At 39.5% G+C, this 21,134-nt stretch overlaps 1 long non-coding RNA gene across 1 annotated transcript in view; it reads right to left on the bottom strand.

The window, feature by feature from the left end:
- Window positions 1–21,134, bottom strand: part of LOC119087884 — a 219,203-nt gene that overhangs the window by 139,985 nt on the left and 58,084 nt on the right. The window contains exon 2 of the long non-coding RNA XR_005091395.1: window positions 15,048–15,170. This is a non-coding gene — a long non-coding RNA (uncharacterized LOC119087884). The remainder of the gene's footprint in view (window positions 1–15,047; window positions 15,171–21,134) is intronic.

Here is a 21,134-nt window from a genome sequence, read left to right as displayed (position 1 = left end):
CAAAGACCCACCTACCTTTGCCTCCTGAGTGCTGGGATTAAAGGTGTGCACTACTATAGCTTATAACATTTCTGTATACTTATGATAAATACTCATAAAATGGAAGTAGATAACTGTCCATTTTCCACAGAACCAAAACGATGAATAAAATACTTAGGAAAAATGAAGAGACCTGCAAAACTCATGTTATGCTTTGCTTTTGCAGGTCAGGGAGATGAGCCCAGGATGGTGTGCAGGGAAACCCCTCACTACTGCTGAACTTCCTTAGCCTATGAAACACCAATGGACAATATCAGAAAAGATTTAAATTCATGAAAATAAAAATAAATCTCATTTTCATTGACTGAATTAGCGAGTGTTGTCTGCTTTGTGAAACTTGGTGAAATGATCTACAGACTCAACACAGTCCTTAATAGATCCGCAACTGGCATTTTTTGGTTAGGTATTGATGAGTATATTCTACTATTTATATAGAATTGCAAGAGATTTAGTCAAAGACTGGAGGACTAAACACTTCTGCCCTGTTGAAACTGACTGTGACACTATAGTAAGGGAGGCAGAATGTCACTTTAAAGAGCAGGCAAAGGTCAATAAACTAAAACTGAAAACATAGAGCTAAAACCACTTTTCTGTGATCAACTGATGATATTTCAACAAAAGGTACTGAGCCTATTTAATGGGGAAAGATAACATTTTTCAATCAATGTTTATGAAGAAAGAGAATATCTATATTCAAAAAAGAGAGTTGGCATATACCTCGTCATACCATCTAAAACATTAATTTAAAAATATATACTCAATACTGGGAGACTGTCCAGATTATAAAGTGATTGCTGTGAGCACAAAGACTTGAGTTATGTCTCCCAGAAGCCACACAAAGAAGCCCAACATGGTGGTATGTGCTTGTAAACCCTAAACTGGGGAAGTAGCTAGACAGCCATCCTAGTCTAATCAACAAGTTTCAGGTCAGGGAAACACTCTGCCTCAGAAAAGATGGTAGACAAGACTCTGAGACCAGACCTCAAAGAGCTGGTCTTTGGCCTCTACTTTCACACAAACAATGTGTATACAGCTATGAGAGTAAAAGCTACACATCCCTTAGAAGACATGTAGAAATATCTTTAAGAGTTTGGATTTGGCAAAACTCTGACATTAGAAGGACAAGAAGCAAAGGTAAAACAGATCAATATGACCCCAGCAAAAGGAAATATTCTGTGTTTCATAGGTTAGTTCAACTAATCGAAAGGATAACCCATAAAACACTATAAATATTATGGGGTATTATTCAGCAGTAAAAAAGAATGAAGTGTTGATACATGCTATAAAATGGATTTGCCTCATAATTTTTGTGCTAGGTAAATCTAGGCAGAAAACACTATTATATTATATTATAAATAAATTTCCTAAATTGACAAATCATTGAAAAAGAAATCAGACTGCTATTTTTGACTAGTTGGGAATGAGAGGGTAGGCAGGGTCAGGTAATAATGAAAGCAGTCTATTGTTGACTGTAGTGCTGGCTTAACATATTTGCTAGCATGCTAAAAGCTTAATGCCACATGTTAAATGGATAACCTATATCTAGATAAAGCTTTAAAAAATAAAGTGAGATGGAGTCAACACTAAATATGAGCAAATACTAAAAAAAAAATTACAAGGTTAGAAATTTATAGAAAACAGTACAAGACAACTCAATAGAATGCAAGAAGAAGCAGAAATTACCCTTCATCTGTCAGTTAGGATTGTAATTTTACCAACACAATATTAACACATGTTTTCTCAGTAGTGGGCATTTAGTAACATACTTATTTAAATTTCTGACCCTAAAGTCCTGAGAATGCAAAGATCACATCCAAGGGCATGAAAAGATGGGTGTCACATATCACACAGATAAAGCAAATGCATGCTTTTATCATTCCTTATATTGCTGTTCTATTTGGGTCCTCAACAGACTGAATGATGTCTACCTACTCTAGAGCTCTAGAGAAGATTTCTTTAATTTTACTTTGCCTAATATTTTAAGAACAATTATCTTGCAGGAACATCCTCAGACACAAGTGAAAAATCATCTAAGTATCTTTTTGTTGTTGTTGTTGTTTTGTTTTTTTGAGACAGGGTTTCTCTGTGTAGCTTTGCGCCTTTCCTGGAACTCACTTGGTAGCCCAGGCTGGCCTCGAACTCACAGAGATCCGCCTGCCTCTGCCTCCCCAGTGCTGGGATTAAAGGCATGCGCCACCACCGCCCGGCTCATCTAAGTATCTTTAATCCAGTCATATTGACACTTAAATTTAACCATCAAAACATGCTAGAGTTGTTTGGATTTGTTGTTATGAATTATGGTTTCACTATGTGTCATAGGCTAACCTCTTGTATTAGCATCCCAAAATGCTGGGATTACAGGAAAATACTACTATGTACACCAAACTAACATGTGAATAACTACCATGAATGTATGATCTAAATGTACCAATGAAAAGAAAGAGACTGTCATATGGATCTAGAAAGTGTCACCCAACTACATGCTGCCAACAAGAAACTCTCTGAAGTTCAAACTTTAACATGTTGTAAGTACCCCCATGAAACATCATTCATGGACTTAGAGGAATTGAAACCACACACAGTGTTTTCTCTCTTACAATAACTTAAGGAAAACAATAGGTAAAAATATCTTAACATTGCTCTTTTACATAATCCATTAGTCAAACAAGAGCTCTATTAAAAATACAAAAACAAAAGAAAAAGAAAAACTGTCTATCAAACATATAGTGGCATCTTATACAGTGCTGATTAGGAAAATCACAGCATTGAATGTTTATATTTGCTCTAAGAAAAGACCTCAAGTGAATAATCTAAGTTCCTACTTGAAGAAACTAGATAAAAAGGCAGAATAGACATAAGTCCTAAACACAGAAAAAAGGAAGAAGTAAAAAATGAGATAAACCAGTATTATTGGAAATATAAAAAGAATAGAGATAAGTCCATGAAACCCAAGCAGGCTTTAAAAAATGTTAATAAATATATAGTAAGCCTAACAAAAGAGAAGACACGAATTACCAATCTCCACAATGAAACACTGATTCTATATAAGTCCTCTAGTCTCCACAAAGAAACACAATTTTACAGACATCTTAAGCATTATTAGAAAGTAACATAAAAAATTGTATTCTTATAAATTTAACAATTTAAAACAGACTATTTTCTAAAAAGTACAAGCTACTAAAACTTAATGAAGAAGAAATAAATAACCCAGTGTGGCATTTACTTCCTACTGCCTGCCTATCCAGTTGTAGAACTCTCAGCTCCTTCTCCAGCACTGTCTGCCTGCACATCACCATGCTTCCCTCCATGACAATAATGGATGAAACCTCTGAAACCTTTGAAACTGTAAGCCATCCACAATTAAATGTTTCTTTTATAAGAGTTTCTGTGGTCATGGTGTCTCTTCACAGCAACAGAAACCCAAACTAAGACAGTGGCTCATGAATCCAATACAATTTCTATCAGAGTCTTGCTATATATATATATATAATATATATATATATATATATATATATATATATATATTTAATTATATGTATATAATTATATGTATATTACTTTATCACTGTCAGACACAAGCCCTAAAATAGTTGAAATAATATTGACAAAGATAATAGATGACTCTGCTATTAATGGTTGCAAAGATAGCACTCAGGACTCTGGTATTAGTTGAAGAATAGACATAGAACAGAATACAGAAATCAGAAACAGACTCAAAAATGTTCAGGTGACCTGTGGAGAGGGAATAATAGAAAGTCTATGGAGGAAAGAGTTTTTGCAGTAAGTGATCTATGAAGACACCAATAAAATGTACCTCAACTTAAACATTAATTTTACATAAATTGTCTCAAAATGGATCACAGATTTAAACATAAAACACAAAACTCAAGTCTTAGAAGCACAAAATAAGTTTTAAACCTTGACGCTTTTTTAGAGTAAACCCTCCCCCTCCAAAAAAAAGTAAAATTGAAAACTTACTAATAAATGTAAAAAAATGTTAAGAACAGAGAGGAAGAACAAGAAATAGGAGACCATGGTAAATGAAGACCACATGAGAATAAGAAGAAGCAAAGTGCTAGAGAGGCCCACAGAAATCCACAAAGATACCCCCACAATAGACTACTGGCAATGGTCAAGAGACAGCCCAAACTGACCTACTCTAGTGATAGGATGGCCAAACACCCTAATTGTCGTGCTAGAAACCCCATCCAATGACTGAGGGAACTGGATGCAGAGATCCATGGCTAGGCCCAAGGTGGAGCTCCGGGAGTCTAATTAGCGAGAAAGAGGAGGGTTTATATGAGTAAGAATTTTTGAGACCAAAGTTGGATAAAGCACAGGGACAAATAGTCAAACAAATGGAAACATCATGAACTATGCACAAATGGCTGAGGGGCCCCCAGCTGGATAAGGCCCTCTGAATAGGTGAGACAGTTGATTGGCTTGATCTGTTTGGGAGGCATCCAGGCAGTGGGACCAACCAGGTCCTGTGCTCATTGCATGAGTTGGCTGTTTTGGAACCTGGGGCTTATACAGGGATGCTTGACTCAGCCTGGGAGGAGGGGACTGGACCTGCCTGGACTGGGTCTACCAGGTTGATCTCAATCCTTGGGGGAGGCTTTCCCCTGGATGAGGTGGGAATGGGGGTTGGTTGGGGGGAAGGGGAGGGGGGCGGGAGTGGGGAGAACAAGGGAATCCTTGATATGTAGAACTAAATTATATTGTAAAATAAAATAAAATAAAATTTTAAAAAATGTAAAAAAAACGTTTGTTGGGAGACAGGCAGAGATGTCACAGAGGTGAAGCAAGGGTTTCTCTTCCAGAACATCCAAGTTCAGTTCCCAGCATCCATCCCGGGCAGCTGACAACTGCCTGTAACTCTAGCTCCAAGGGATCTGACATCCTTTTCTGGTTTCTGTGTATACCACATGCATGTGCACAGACCCATAAAAACATGCATAGATAAATAATAAAACAAATCTGTAAAACATTTCTCAGCTGGGAGGTGGTGGCGCACACTAATCCTAGAACTCTAGAGGCAGAGACAGGTGAATCCCTGTGAGTTCGAGGCCACTTTGGTGTACAAAGTGAGTTTCAGTATAGCCAGAGCTGTTACACAGAGAAACCCTGTCTCAAAAAGCCAAACAAACAAACAAACAAACAAACAAGTAAAATTTTCTCCATGAAAGGACAGTTGAAGAAGACAAAAGGACAAACTTTTTTTAAGAGAATACTGTGAAGTTTCAAGCCCAGACAAACAGCTGAGGTGCCTATTTAACATATCAAAACAGACCTGGCTGCCAGGTTCTCCCAGCATCCTTCAGTCTTTATCTGTCACAGGGTATGACTCTCATACCTTGCCTTCTAACCTGAACTGTCCAGCCCAGGAGCTGGACTGCTCTTCCCCCAGAGGCTCTTCTCTATATAATCCAGACATTTTGATTAACTGCCCCTTTCCTTTTGGACCTTTGGCCTCCTGGCTGCTGTATCTGGTTCCCTGCTCTCCCTTCTCCTTCCCCCTCCCCCATCCCACATGACCCAGCTCAGTCCTGCCATGTCCACTTTGGACTCATCCTGATATCCTTGTCTCTGACTATGCACTCTCACATAGCTATAATGAACTCTCTCCTCCACCATACCTAGGAGCAGTCATGTCCTTTTCTTTCCTTTATATTTCTTTTATTCGTTCAAATACAATGCTCAGTGGCACATACAGAAAAGGTCTAATATTTAAAATATACAAAGAAATCCCAAACTTGATAGTAAAACCTTTGAAAACATAATTAGTAAATGATCAAAATACATGGAAAGATGCTTTATTAAAAATGACATATAAATGACTAATAAATACATAGAGATGTTCACCACAGCCCCCAGGAAATGTGAATTTAAACCCAAAGTAAGATTTGGTTATATACTTTGAGTAGCTATAATATAAACAGAGAAGAAAGCATTACTCAGACAGACTGTACACAGGCATTATCTTCTTAATATCAATTTGTATTGCTAAAACTTTTCTGAGATATTACTTAAAAGATCCTGGTTAATAATTTGAAAAGAGAATGAAATGTGAAATAGGCCAGGATTCTACTCTACTAATTCAGGTTGATTGAACCTTGATTCCCTTATACAGAGTTGAGGAAGAAAAGTAAAATGGTCATACATCATTAAAAGAGCAAGCCTGGTATGCTAGAGGAAATCTGAACTATCACAATTTGGAGAGTATGATCCCAGTCATCTTTAAACTTTGTGGGTACTGAGAATGGAGAGCAGATAACACATATTACGATCTAAAAATAAGAACTAGAGGTAGAATGTACAGGGCTACAGATCTTCCGATAACAAGTCTTCCTCACAAAGTACAAGATGAGTTCTGGCACTCCGGAATGTTGCTGGAATCTGGATCGTTAACGTTGAACTAACAGAACTCTGCTTGTAACAAAGAAAGGGCCTCTGGCTGATTTTAATTGCAAGTCTTCTTGTAATGGGTGTTACCTGCACCTTCTGATACATCCCTTTATATCCACTACCTGTGAGGGTGAAAGATTTGGGGTAGTTTTGATCTGATGCTTCTAGATGGAAAACATCAAGTAAATGTGGAACAGGTGCCTTCATCACTGACAGGTTTCAGTGATGAAGCCATCCCAGCTAGAGAGCCACAGATAGAAATCTCCCCATGAAATCTTTTAATGTATTTCTTATCGAAAGATACTGAAGGCAAAATCATGGGACCTACTTATACTGGTGTTCTCACAATGCTGTCAGAAGTGCACTGGGCAAGTGACAAAAGAGAGCCATAAGCAGTGGCCCCGGGAAGCTTAGTCCAGTTTATTTGGCAAACACCTTCAGGAAACAGTGGGATCTGTGTATTCCTCTCACTGCTTGAAGGTACCATTCTGTCAAACGAGGGCTGGTAACAAACACTATTTCAAGGAACTGCCACCCATTCTATACAACTTCCAGTATACAAGTTTTTAAACAAATACACATAATGGAAGCCATCCTTCTACAGATGTATTGAAAGTGTTTTCCTTCAGCATTTCTATTGTTAAAAATCGGTTTTGAGCATTTTGGAGCATTGGGAATTCCATGCTGTCTTCAGTCCGTCTTCTCCCTTCTGGGCTTGACGTACACATGTACCATCTTTACTGCTAAGCCCTGAGAGACAGGGCCTCACTCACTTGTAGTGGATATGGCCATGCTTGGCCATCCAGGAGCATGAACTAGGACCTTATGCTTCAGATGAAAATTAAATCCTGTCAAAATCCTCACTTGGAGTCTCACTCTCTTGCCTTATTGCTGTATGGTTTCACAGTTGCAGGGTGTTTGGAGATGGCCTGCACTTTTGTTCCTATGAGTTTGTTACTGAGATTTTTACTAATGAAATCTAGGTGTTCCCACAGGAGGCTGGTAAGGACCTTTCTGCTTATAGCACCTCTTTCCCCTTGACTTAGTGGCCACAGACTTTCAAACACCACATTTCTCAAGCTTCACAGATCTCCTATGCAACCTCTTCTCATTTACCTTCTGTGGCCCTTCTAACCTGGGACACAGATTTCAAGGTGATCCTCAGCTTCTAGTCCATAGCCCAGGCAAATATCTTCCTGAACTTGTATTTTCTAAAATTGGGATCTTTGATTTCTTCTCTAGCCCCTAGGATGACTATGCCTCCTCATCCTCAGGAAAGGAGGAAGTTTAAGGAAATATTTCATGACAAACTCATAGAAAAATAAAACCACATTTTTCTTTTCATGTGATCCACCATTCAGTTCATTTTTATACCCCCGTGAGTAACACAGACCCTCACAGATAAGGGGCACTCGATGAATATTTAATCAGCATACAAATGAGGCACAGGCCACCAAGGTGAAGGCTCATGAGGCATGTCAACCATGAAGGCTTAAAGCATAGCTAGCCTTCTTCAGACTCAATTACCAGAATTTGGTGATTGTTGCTAAGTAGCTATGTGACAGACCTTGGCCATGTGATGGAGAGTTCGAGAGTTTAAAGGCAGGGTTATCCATGATTCCCCATTCAAATATCAGGACTTGAAGAATGGGAAACTATGATGATCTCACACTCAACTCTACATATACACATCTCAGGGAGTTGGGCAGATGACTATTAAATTTGACATTCCATATTGTAAATCAGTGGAACAATGAGAAGAACATCGGACATCCAAGAGCTTAATTTCCACACCAACTCCTCAAATCCCCAATCATCATTAAAGTTTTAATCATTTTGAATGAGTATCCATCTACAATACATTAAGCACATCTCTATTGTCTTGGGCAAATCACAGCAAACATAACTTAATTTCCTGTGATGAATGTAGTCATCACAAACATTCACTGTTCCAGCCCAGTTAAACACTGGTGCCTTCTAGGCACTTGGGTTTAAATTGGGTTTTTTTTTTATACAACAGGAAACAACCTCAACCTCTGACTCTCCTAAACTCACAAGCTTCTGTCTTTGATTATTTTTGAGCATCTTTTTTGCAAGCATTTCTCCCACTTGTTGCTTGACAATAGGATATGCCACTTTGTTGGACACTAGTTCTGTTTTCCTTCACAAGTTTTAACTCTTTTGTCTTCTCAGGTGCCATGAGTACATGGAAAATTGAGCTTCTTTTTCAGTTAGGACTAAATAAGAAAAAATAGATCTGATTTTCATTGGGCTGATATTGTGACACCTGTTTTGTGCTTTAAAAAATATTCTTTAGGCTCATGGTTATTTTAAGTCCACAATAGCAAAGCAGCTGACTTATCATTTACAGGATGCTTCACATTTTTCAGAACAATGCCATAACTTGGACCATTTGCTTTTGATGCTAATTCTATCATTTTATGTACTTATGAAGTATAAAAGGCCCATGTCTCTGTGATTAGCAAAGAGTAAGCACTAATGTTCCATCTTCCACTGCTTGGTAACCAGCCTGATGTAATTCCTGGCATACCATGTCAATACTCTGGGTAATTAAAAACCAATTTACCCCACAGCAGATTCTGACAATGTCGCAGAAGATGAAATGACTGATAACATCTTTAGAGTTCGGCTATTAGGCTCACATATTTGGAGTCATGGCTAGCAATGAATAGAGGTCTTCATATGTACACTGGCGCTAGAAGTTTCATAACAGAGAATTAAGCAACATCAGATGAAACCAGGAAGAAAGCAAATAGCAGGCAGAGACAGCAGACAGGAAGTGGAAGCATTAACCAGTATGATTGTATCTCGACTTCAGCTGAAGTAAATATAAAATTTTCATTCCTAAATGATTAACCAAACAGAAAACCTAAATTCACCATACATTTTATGGATACAATGATGATTTAAGGTGTTTCAATGAAAAACCGTTCCATATAAGATCAGATATTTGAACACTTAGTCCTTGGTTGATTTTACTCTTTGGAGAGGTTGTGGGGAGGTGCCTTATTGGAGAAGGTATATCATTGGGGGCGGGCTTTGAGAGTTTATAGTTTTACATCATTTCCTGCTCACTATCATTTGAAAATATGATCTCCTACTTCCTGTTCCTGCTACCATGCTAGCCACTTGCTGTCATGATGGATTCTAATCTTTCTGGAATCAAAAGTGCAAACAAACTCTTTCTCCTATGTTACCAAGGTCAAGGTGTTTATCATAGCAACAGAAACATTACTAACATAGTAGTTTTTACTTTACCATTATTATCCCGAAGAAAGAATATGCAGAAGTTACCTATTTTCATTCTAGCAGGGTTTGATTTCCTTTTCTGTCTTGCAATGTGCTTTGTGAGGAAGGTCCCTCCAAGGAGTCTACAGAAGCAGACAGAATGACAAGATGCCAGACCTCTGATTGTTGCAATATGTAATTATATCACCATATACCAAAAGCAACTTTCCAGATGTGCCACTGGAATCAAGAGGTTATCTAGATTTTCTAGATGAGATCTATCTCATATTACAAGCCGGAGACCTATGTTAGCTGTGGTCAGAGAAAGCTGATGTGATCACAGAGGCAGAAACAGCCAGGACATGGAAATATAACCCATCCTGCTGAGCTGCTGACTGAAGTTGGAGGAATGTGTCAATGGATTATGGTGTCTAGAATATGGACAAGAAAGGAGAGTGGTTCTATCCTATAAGTTTGTAGAAAGGTGTGAGCAAGGAAACCCATTGAGAGCTGTGTTGAATTTCTCATCTATCCTACTTAAACATGCTGCATGCTACACCTCTGGCTCCCACTAGCTCTTCTCCCACATATTTAACTTCCATGGATTCTGATAGTAACCTCTTCACTTTCAGAAACAGTGATGCCTTCCCAAAGGTATCTGCGCTTAGTTTATTCATACTGTCCTTACCTGTTTCCTCCTAGAATGTAGAAGTGCAGTCTTGTTCCCTTACCATGAAATGCAAGGGTGTTCCAGGTCCTTTATACTTGGGAGATGAGCGATAGCAAGGACAATGGGAAAGGCCATGACAAATCACCTGAATCCTGTAGGAAGCTTCAGTGTCTCACAACTTTCCTTTTCTCATGAGGTGTGTCTGTAATGTTCCTTGCAGTCCCCTTATTGCCCGCTGTGCTGGTTACTTTTATGTTACTGTGATACCATTTTCATGACTGAGATAGAAGATAGAGTTTCTTAGGGATTATTGTCCCAGAAGGATGGGAGGCCATCATGGGAAGGAAACATGGCAGCAAGTGTCAGGCATGGGGGTAGGAGGAAGAGCTGAGAAATCGCATCTTTTAACACAACCATGAAGGAGAGAAACAGCAAACTAGATGTGGTTTGAGATGTTAAAGTCTCAAAGGCTACCCCCACTGATGTTCTTTCTCCAGCAAGGGTAAACCTCACCCCAACCTTACAATGACTGAGCCCATGGGGACACTGTCATTGAAACTACCACAGCCTCCCTATCTCTGCCACATACAGAGAAATCGTTCCCTAACAGATATTTCCTCTCTTCTGGTTGCAATTTCTTGTGCTTATAATCCCCTTTTAACATTTGTATTTAATGTCCAGGACATGAATAGATCTCTGAAAACATTATTTCACATTAACATGTACAAAATTGATGTGCTCCTGAGAGAAAGAAGTTTTGTAGCAAGATAGGCCCTCACTTCAGAGCAGGCAATGCCACCTTCCTTAGGAGCCCCAACATTAGAAACCTCTGCTGCACTCAGATCTGGCATCCCAAACAGATGGACTGTACCTTCTGGCTGCTCTGTCCTAACTGCTCAGACCAGGTTCGTTTCCTCAGAGTGTGCACTGATCACAGAACATAGGAACTGGGTGGTGTGAAGGGTTACCTGTCCCAGCTCCTTCAAAAATGAAGACAGGGAATCCTTCAAATACTGTGGTGGGACCAAGCAGTGTTTAGGGTTAGTTCATGAAGTTAGGCTTCTTGGGAATTTGAAGTGTAACTCTGTGACTAAACTGTGGAAACAGAAGCAAATTACCTTCCTCTTCTTTCCCAAATTTGGGCATCTGGATAATGAGGGGAGTAACAGTGACTATTAGAAGGTTGTTGGGATGATTATAGAAGACAAAACCTGAAACTTTCTTACTACAGATGCTACTGAGATAAAAATAAACTCTTCATATTTTTATGCACAATTAATTTTTGGAATCTAAAGAAAAGATATTCTTGTCTGCCGATGGTGAATTAAGGTGCAAAGAACATGGGCAAAAGCCACCAGTTCTTGCTCAGTGAGGCTACTGTTAGGTCTTCCTTTCCCTTCCTCTCAAATGTAAACTAGCACAACCATATACCCTCAATACTTCCTTTGGCTTATTATTTTCTTTACACAACCTAACACTATAAGCTATCATAAAATATAGTTATTTCCATATGTTTCAGGTTCCCTTCTGAAGTTGTAATCTATCTGGCAAGTGTTATTATTATTAGTTCTGCCCACTAGTGTATGAACAGTGTGGAGAATAGAGGCCTACAATTACATGATAGATGTTCAAAACATTTAAAAAAAAAAAAAACTGAAGCAAGAGTAGATCATTGATTGACAAGATGAATGAAATTCCTTCTCTCTTCAATGAGATTTTCTAGTACATCTGCTGCTCTCATTCCTAGGCTTAGTCACAGCCACTTACTGAAGGAGACCATGGAACCCCACACCAGAACTCCCTCCTCTTCTTATACTTTGCCATATGAATTCACCTTCTATTTCAAGTCATCTTGCATGAAGCAGTATGAACACACCCTGCCCCTCTGATTATGCTCAGTCCTGCCTTAGAAAGTTTCTGCACTTCACATTCACTAGCAGGTTGTGGTAATATTTTAATTATGCTGAAATGTTATTTTATTTGTATGTTAATAAATAAAGTTTGCCTGGAGATCAGAGGTCATTAGTGAGCCAGGAACAGAGTTCAGGTAGCGGTAGCCCATGCCCTTAATCCAATCACATGTCAGGCAGAGTCTCTGTGTGGTCAAGGACATAGCCAAGGTTGGTGACCTGAACCTTTAATCCCAGTACCAACCATAGAGACCTGGAGGTCTGTATAGACAGGCAATGATGAGGAAGTCATGTGGCTGGACTTAGAGCCAATGAGAAGGCAGAACAGAAAGGAAATAAAAAGACAAGTCACACAGGAAGAAGGTCTCTCTCTGGAGGAAGCGATGGCGACGAGGTAGTCAGATAAGGTAGCTGTGGCTCTTGCTCTGATCTCTTTGGCTTTAACTCTGTTTTTGGCTCTGTGTTTCTTTTTTTAATAAAATCGTTTATAACTTCGTCTACAGCAGGTCTCTAACACAACCTGCTCATGGGCTTTTCTAGCTCTTTGCAAGCCTTCCCATGTTGTTTTAAAGCTAACTCTTCTTACTACCTGGTATGTTTCAAATCCTAATTATCATTGTCTGTTTTAGACTGAATGTAGCTACATAGACTTGATTCAGCCACACGAAGCTTCCCATTCCTTCCTCTCACATAACTAAAGTGTTGGGCCTAGCAAAACCATCAATTTTTTTTTCTACATGGTTCTATGAAAAAGAAAACTCTGGGCTCTTAAAATTCAACATGAATCATGACAGTATAAGGAATTAGTTAAAATAGGATAAAAATAACACACAAATACCCAGTTCACAGGCAGATGCCTTTAGAGGTGGAAGATTTAGAAGAGAGAAAAGCTGATCTGTCCACCAGCCTGGATGTGGAATCGTATAACATCCTGGTCTGCATTTTACTCTTTGGCATTTCATATACTTTGAATCATCTTCTACCTATTACATTAAAATTGCATTTCTCACTAGCTGGTTTCCCAAATTCCAAACACCACTTCAGCCTGACAATTCCAATTTCTCAAGCAACTCATAAAGCTTTGTGTGCTAAGTGCATGTCTGTGTTTCCATGATGTTGAAAGTTCATGTTGTAAACTTTTGAGAATATGGCATGTATCTAACAATTCTGAAACTATCTATGTTCAAAATCATTAGTTAAGACCATATCCATTATATACTGTTTTAAACTCAACTCTCTAAAAATATTTATAAGGATACAATTCTACTATGCATAATATATTTATACAGAAGTTCCAAAATGCTTTCTTAGTAAAAAAAAAATTTTCACTTATTTCTGAATGTTCCAAGTATTTTTTATAATGAATGGAGATTGCTTCTATACTGAGGAGCCATATTATTTAAAATGAGATATATTTTAAACCTGGCATATAGTTAGACATAAGAATGCCAAAAACCCTTTATCCTTCAGGCCCCAGAGAAAACTGTTATTAGACTGTAATTTAACTCAATATCTGTTATTTTTGCAGATTTAACAAAACTTCAAACTTGACCCCCCAAAGTCTGTATACATATGCATTTGCCCTTCGGCCCCTTCTTCCTTGCCTATCAACCACAAGTCATTAGTATGAAGCCTTACTTGATTGAGCCTGACCCTGGTCTATGGCATTATGCAAAAAACAAAGGCACACTGGAAAGAGAATTTCACTTGCACAACTCAGCACTGAGGGTCTGGGAGCTGTTCACAACCTTGGTAAAAGAACTAGGGGAGTAATCATGGCCAACCAGGCAAAAATGGACTGGCACCTCAATTGATCCACGTCTGGACTCTTTGAAAATAGGGCTACAAATAATAATTCCTTGTGGCTACAGGCACCTAATCTTCCTGTGCCACCTCCCATCATGCTGCTGTATAGATTAATTTTATCACAGCAGGACTACAGAGAAAGAACTGGTTTTGACATTTGAAAGGTATGAGTGTCATCAGTGATCTGTCCAAATCCACATGAGTAGCAAATAACAAAATTGGAATTTATACCCCTACAAACCTAACTTTAGACCCCAGCTACTTTTGGGGGGAGGGGGTCTTTTGGTCAATAATGAGTGGTCTGAATCTCTAGGAACTCAAAGATCAGAGTCAGGAACATAAAAAGGGAATAATAATGTGCCATAGAATTTTCTGAAAAACCTGTACTATATCCATTAAAGTACATTGTTCAGGATTTATAATTCTGTTCTATAATGAGAAAGTATGTGACCAAGCACACTGAAAATGTCCTCTGCAGGCAGAGAAACATGTGCCTGGTAGACAGTGCTTGGTCTCCAGTGCTCATTTTTAATAGCTCTCCCCCCACCATTGTCTTTTTTCCTTCTCCTTTTCCTCTTCCTCTCCTTCCTTATTCTCTCTTCCTCTTTCTCTAAATCCTCACCCCACCTTCTCCCTCCTTTTTTCAGCCTCCTTCCCCCCCTACTTTTCTGATTACATAACTCAAATCAAGTTCCATTGAATATATATGCAGTATTTCTGTCCATTGCCTTAAAATTTATTTGGTAGCAAAATATATAAAAATAAGTTAGGATGGAGAGAGAAGGGGGAAAGCAGGTGGGAGAGAGAAACAGGGACACATTCCATTGTAGTTGCAAGAAGACGAAAACAAGCTTTGAGAATTAAGACAAACAAACATGAATTCACATTGGGTTCATTTCAACTCTGTAGATATGTAAATGGTGATGGCCTGCACATAGCCTCGTGGCAATGGTGGCCACACATACCTCCAGGTGGATGCTGTGCCTTTCCCTCCTTTGATTCCAGCCCTTTCCTTTGTTGATGTCTTGGGATGACCTCTGGTTTCCAAGGTCCTTTTTATTCCTGATGGTCTGCAGTCCTTACAGCACCTACCAAAATAGATAGAAATGGGATGCTGAATAATAACAAAACAAATACACTCCAGCAGGACCATTTAACTCCAGCAATGTTTACTAAACACACATTTTGGCTGGCACACTGTTCTATGTAAGTCTACAGAACATTGCCATTTGCATTCTAATCCAGGCTGTATTCCTGCCTTGCTGGGAGATAGATATACCTCTCATTCTTTTGGTGTTTTAATTTCCTCAGTGGCTAAACCCGAAATCATATATCCAATCTACCTTTCAGAACTTCTGAATGGATTATAGCGAAACCTTTCATAATGCGTTGGCTTAAAAGATTTCTCTCTGAACCATATTGATGTTTTCAATATTCTATTTTCCCCAAACAGTCATCAATAGGACTCACAAAGGAAATATAGCCATATAATTGGATTAATTTCTATAAATCCCTAGATGATCTCAAAATGTTTGGCCATGAGTAATCAATGAATTTGAATTTTTGGCAAGTGGTAATCATGTGCACATTTCAAGTGTCTGCCTTTTTCTGCATAAAACAATCTGCTCTAACTAATTTTGAGAATATAAATGTTAATGTGTGGCAGTATTAGAATACTGTTTCATTGGAGTAAATTCTCTGATGGCATGAAAAAAATCAAGATGCAAAAACAGCCACATGGATGCCAAAGCAGGAAGTAGTCCAAGTCTCTAAGGTTAGATTGTGACAAGGCTGAGGTTGGAAATAATTTCTAAAAGGGAATCTAGTGGAGGGGATTGATTTGACAGGTGAAGTGGGAGGGAAATTGATCTTCCCATACAACTAAAGGTTCTGTGCACAGTGTCCTATTGCATCTGAGTATTCAACCCTCATCTCAACTCCACCATTGCTCCATGTGCTCCCAAAGACTAACCTGAAAGCCAGGGAGGAGACAAAATGTGTCTATACTCAGTGGACTGACCGTAATCAAACCCTAGGTACTATATTAGAGTCCTTGTTTAGATATTGAGTTAAAAATCTACAAGTCTACTTCAGTAGAGAATACCAACCAACAAGCTGACTAGTATGTGTTGCTTTGTGGGAGAAACAATTCCTGGCAGAATTCCTGCATTGGAGCAGTCAGGAAATGAGAGGACCATGTATGTCCCCTCCTTTGGGAAAACAAAACACTGTATGAGACACCAGGCTCAGGCCAGCCACAAAACATGTAACTGAGGTCAAGATTTCAAATAACCCCCACATAAAAATCACAGTACTGATTGATTGAGTATTTGTGATGTGGGAAGGACTTCAAAAGAGTCATCCCAAAGCTTCATGTAACCTGCAAAGGTTCCTGTTACAACTTCATGGAAGAGATGAAGCAGCTGAAGCTTAGATGTGTAAATAATGATCATAGAAGCACTAGTACAGGATTTACAATGGGCCAGATACTAAGTCTTTGCCTACACATTACTTACATATTACACACACACACACACACACACACACACACACACACACACACACACACATATTACTTATATAGTCCTCAAAAAATCCCTATGAGGTGGGTATTAGTGTTATACATATTATACCTTATGAGAAGTTGATATATGAGATATTAGGGAAGTACAAGGTCACATGTCTCCCAGATAATTAATTCAGGTTTCAAATCTAGGGAGATAGGCTCTAACAAGGAGGCTCATAAGCACTGTTTGATATTATACAGAGTGAGTGGACAAAGAGAGATCTAAGGCTAAGACCTGCTTTCTGCAAACAGCATACTGTTCATGTCTAACTCTAGCTGTTCTTAAGAATAAAGCAGGGAGTATTTGGGGTAGGAATTCCTGTTGAAAGATATGATAATTTTACCATGTTGAAAATCCAAAGTTCTCAGCTGAGTTTCTTATTACTCATTTCTAATTATTAAGGAATCCTAAATAATATGCCTAGCACATTCACTGTTGCTTAAAGTGATACTTCTTCTCTTGCCTCCTCAGTTGACTTTGGGTAGGCTCCAAGGCAGGGTCTGGGCCCATCATCAATGACCCCGATTTAGCAAAGATGACAGCATACCCTGTGTGGCTTCTGCAGGAATGCAGACTAAATGACATTAAAATGTGGTTGTTGCCTATGATTTCTTTTACATTTCACCTTGACAAACACACTGAACTCCAAGCATGGGGAAGTTCCATGATGAGCACTTTGGCAACACAGGTTCCTTTTCCTCAAGGGAAGCAAAATCTACTGAGGAACAAACACTAAGATATTGGCAGCTAGGAGTAATTCATATTAGACTGGTAAAGAGCACTTCTGGCTCTTCATCCAAGTTCAAGTTTCTGTCATGTGTGAGAAAGTTAGAACACGCTCAGGCATACTCTAGGGCTCAAATCAAGGCACATAAAGGTGAGCTATGGGGCTTTGCAATATGCTTAACCATCATAAAGGAGTCCAGGCAACTCTGTATGCTTCTAATGTGCCCTGGAGAACCAGGCAGATCATTGTTATCATCGTTACTATTTTATCCTCCAACCACAAGCTTACAGCATCTTCTCTTCAGTGGGCTGTGTCCCTGAGAGCAAAATAAACTCAACAATTTCTTCCTGCAACATCTCATGAATATTAATGCCTTCTTTATTTATTGTTTGGCAAAATATGACAAAAATAAAAATGCACTACAGCAAAAAAGAACATGAATACACCAAAAATATCTAGCTACTGTCGGAATGCTTGTGTCATCATCATTATCAATAAACACAGACTTGACAAGCACGCGGCATGCACCACTTGGCCCCAGAATCCTTTCTTACCACTGAGTTTTCTGAAAAGGTGTGGGCGATTCTTTGGTTGCTCCTCACGGATTCATGTTAATTTTGGAATTTCACAGACTTGCTGTACACAATATTGGCACAAGGAGATATGCAAGAGCAGCCTTCCGGAAACAGATTCTCAAGGCTGAGGGATCTTTCCTCAGAAAGCTTTGTGCTAGAATCTCAAGTGTATAAGACAAGGAGAATTTAAGCAGTTTTGATTGAAAGGGGTAGACGAACTGCCTCCATTCAGTCCTTTTCTCATATCCCAGCATAGCCTAAAGCAACCGTAAGAAGCCTTTGAGTTTGCACAGCACACTTGCAAAGTCCCTGATCTGTTTGCAGAGGAAGGACCAGAATACCAAGCTAATTAAAGCAGCAGAGGCCACAGAACCAGAGACAGAGTTGAGACTAACATCTCTACCCCTCAACCCTCATCCAGTGATCTTGATAAACTGCTTCCCGCCTCCCTTCAGAGCACTATTTAAGGGTCAAGTGAAGAGAAATGTTTATCTGGACAGCTTGCTCACCAGCTCTGGCAACCAACCTCTGAGGTTGATCATGTGTTCCTGGAGCCACACTGTGATAAGCAGGCAGAGGACTTGCAATAGGACTGATGATCTAAAGAGCAGAGTATTACAGTGTCTGCTTTGTGTTTATAGGCCTGCTATAGGGTACATGAAATCCTGAACGTGAAATTCCTTGAGCTCTGGCAGAGAAAAGTGAGTCTGGCCATACCCAGAACTTGACCAGTATTCCAGAAAGTACATCTGTCAATCTCTCATGGTTAACTTTATCCCTAAGAGAGGACCCGAATTCAAGGCAGTGCCACTGAGTCACAGGCAGAATTCTTATCAAGGACAAAGAACATTATAGTTGTTGTATGTATCATTCTGTATGCGTTGTTCAATAGAAGAACTGTAGTTATCCGGGTGGTGGTGGCACACACCTTTAATCCCAGTACTTCAGGGAGACAGAGTCAGGAGGATCTCTGTGAGTTCGAGGTCAGCCTGGGCTACCAAGTGAGTTCCAGGAGAGGCACAAAGCTACACAGAGAAACCCTGTCTCAAAAAAAAAAAAAAAAACCCCCCAAAAAAAAAAAAAAAAAAAAAAAAAAAAAAAAAAAACAAAAACAAACAAACAAAAAAACAAGCAAAGAACTGTAGTTAGACATCCCCATGTAACTCCCTCTGTGCTAAGTCTCATGTCCAATATATTCTCCAGCAATGATGACATCCAGTCCCACTGTCACTGGCTTGAAAATAAATCCATTCAGTAGCTGTATAATAAACTGAGTTTGAGAGAGCATCAGATTCTATGTTGTGATTCTAGGACTGTCATGAACAGAGTGAAATCTTGCCTCTCATACTATGCTCTGTGTCCAGAATACTCCATAATCTATATTCTTCTTTCTCATAGAGGAGATGTTTTCTAATATTCAAAATAGATACTCTATCTGCACATTCTTACTCTCTTTCATAGTGGAACTGGCTTTGGCTTGCCACACATCCAGTATGACCTTCTCATACAAAATATACTTGAGGGGCTAGAGAGAGGTCTCAGCAGCTAAGCACACTAGTTCTTTTTCCAGAAGTCCCACATAGCAGTTCATGGAATGGAACACCCTCTTCTGTTCTCCAAGTGCACCCAGCATTAAGCCCTGACATCCAAGCAGCCAAAACATCCCTGCACACACACACACACACACACACACACACACACACACACACACACACACTTGAGCAATTGTTCCTCGCAATAACCTTCAGCTGCTAGAATTATTTACTCATTGTTTTCCTGTATGCTAGAAAGTTAAAAAATACCCCTTTACAGAATAGAAAAATACACTAGCAAATGTAATGAAAAAAGTTACATTTAAAAGTGTATCTATACAGCTGTGATTTTGTTATTAACCGCACTGTGCTTGTTGAGAACTCTATGATGTAGAATGTGATGAATCATGACATCAAATATTTAAAATGCCAATGTGTTCAACATTGGAAAAGCATGATTCAACATTGGAAAGGCACAGAGACAAAGAATTAAGAACCCCATGTGACCCCCTCTGTGGCCACACTGTACATGTCAGTGGGTGTGACCCCCATGAGATCTCCCTCCGTGGTCACACTGTACATGTCAGTGGGTATGACCCCATGTGAACCTCTCTGTGGTCACACTGTACATGTCAGTAGGTATGACCCCATGTGAACCTCTCTGTGGTCACACTGTACATGTCAGTAGGGATGACCCCATGTGAAGCCCTCTGTGGTCACACTGTACATGTCAGTGGGTGTGACCCCATGTGACCCCCTCTGTGGTCACACTGTACATGTCAGTAGGTGTGACCCCAGTATAACCCCCCTGTGGTCACACTGTACATGTCAGCAGATGTGGTCCCTTCTTTGGTGGCACGGTACATGTCAGTGGGTGTGACCCCCATGAGATCCCCCTCTGTGGTCACACTGTACGTGTCAATGGGTGTGACCCATTTCTCCAGCCACACAGAAAGAGGCTGATTTCCTATTTCCTTCTCCAGCTCTGAGTTTTAGATGTACAAGTGGCAGATTAAGGAAACCCAAACATGCCCTTCCATAAAAGTAACTTTAAAAAACCTATTGAGAACTATGAGACTCTACAATTTCAGAATTCTGGAAATAACCAAGAAGCCACAGCACTTTAAAAAATGTTTTTTTTAAACTGACCAGAAAGTACAAATTTGTGCATTTGTCTTCATCTTATCCCCTGTGAGGCACCTTGGCAGTAGCCCTGAAAATAACAACAGGCTACATTGTAGAAGGCGACCCTGGATAGAGCTGGGAGGAGCAAACTGGCCAGGAACTCTGACTGAGGATGTCTGGGGAGCCTGCTCCAATAGCCAGTCTTAGGAACTGACCTGTGTTATTTACCACCACAGGACATTGTCAAAAACACCAGCAGGCCAACGTGTTCCTCTCTGTTTTAAACAGTCTGCTTTCATAGAGCCTGGAAACTGGCCAGAGGTTACTGCTCTAGCCTTCTTAGGCATGTCCTAGGCCTGCGCACAATCTTTCAGGTCTGCAGAAATATGTTAGAGCATGTCCCTTGTTTCCAAAACACCTCCCTCCTAGCCTTTCTTCTCAGGTGTCTTACTTAGAATATTGTTTGCACAGGTGTCATCTATTCATTTCAGGCCGTAAACACTAGAACAGGGCTAGAAGCTTCCTC

The sequence above is a fragment of the Peromyscus leucopus genome, chromosome 4 (assembly GCF_004664715.2).
Source record: "Peromyscus leucopus breed LL Stock chromosome 4, UCI_PerLeu_2.1, whole genome shotgun sequence".
Taxonomy (NCBI): Eukaryota; Metazoa; Chordata; class Mammalia; order Rodentia; family Cricetidae; genus Peromyscus; species Peromyscus leucopus.
Note: the sequence above shows the minus strand (reverse complement) of the source record. Positions and strands in the feature narration are given on the sequence as shown.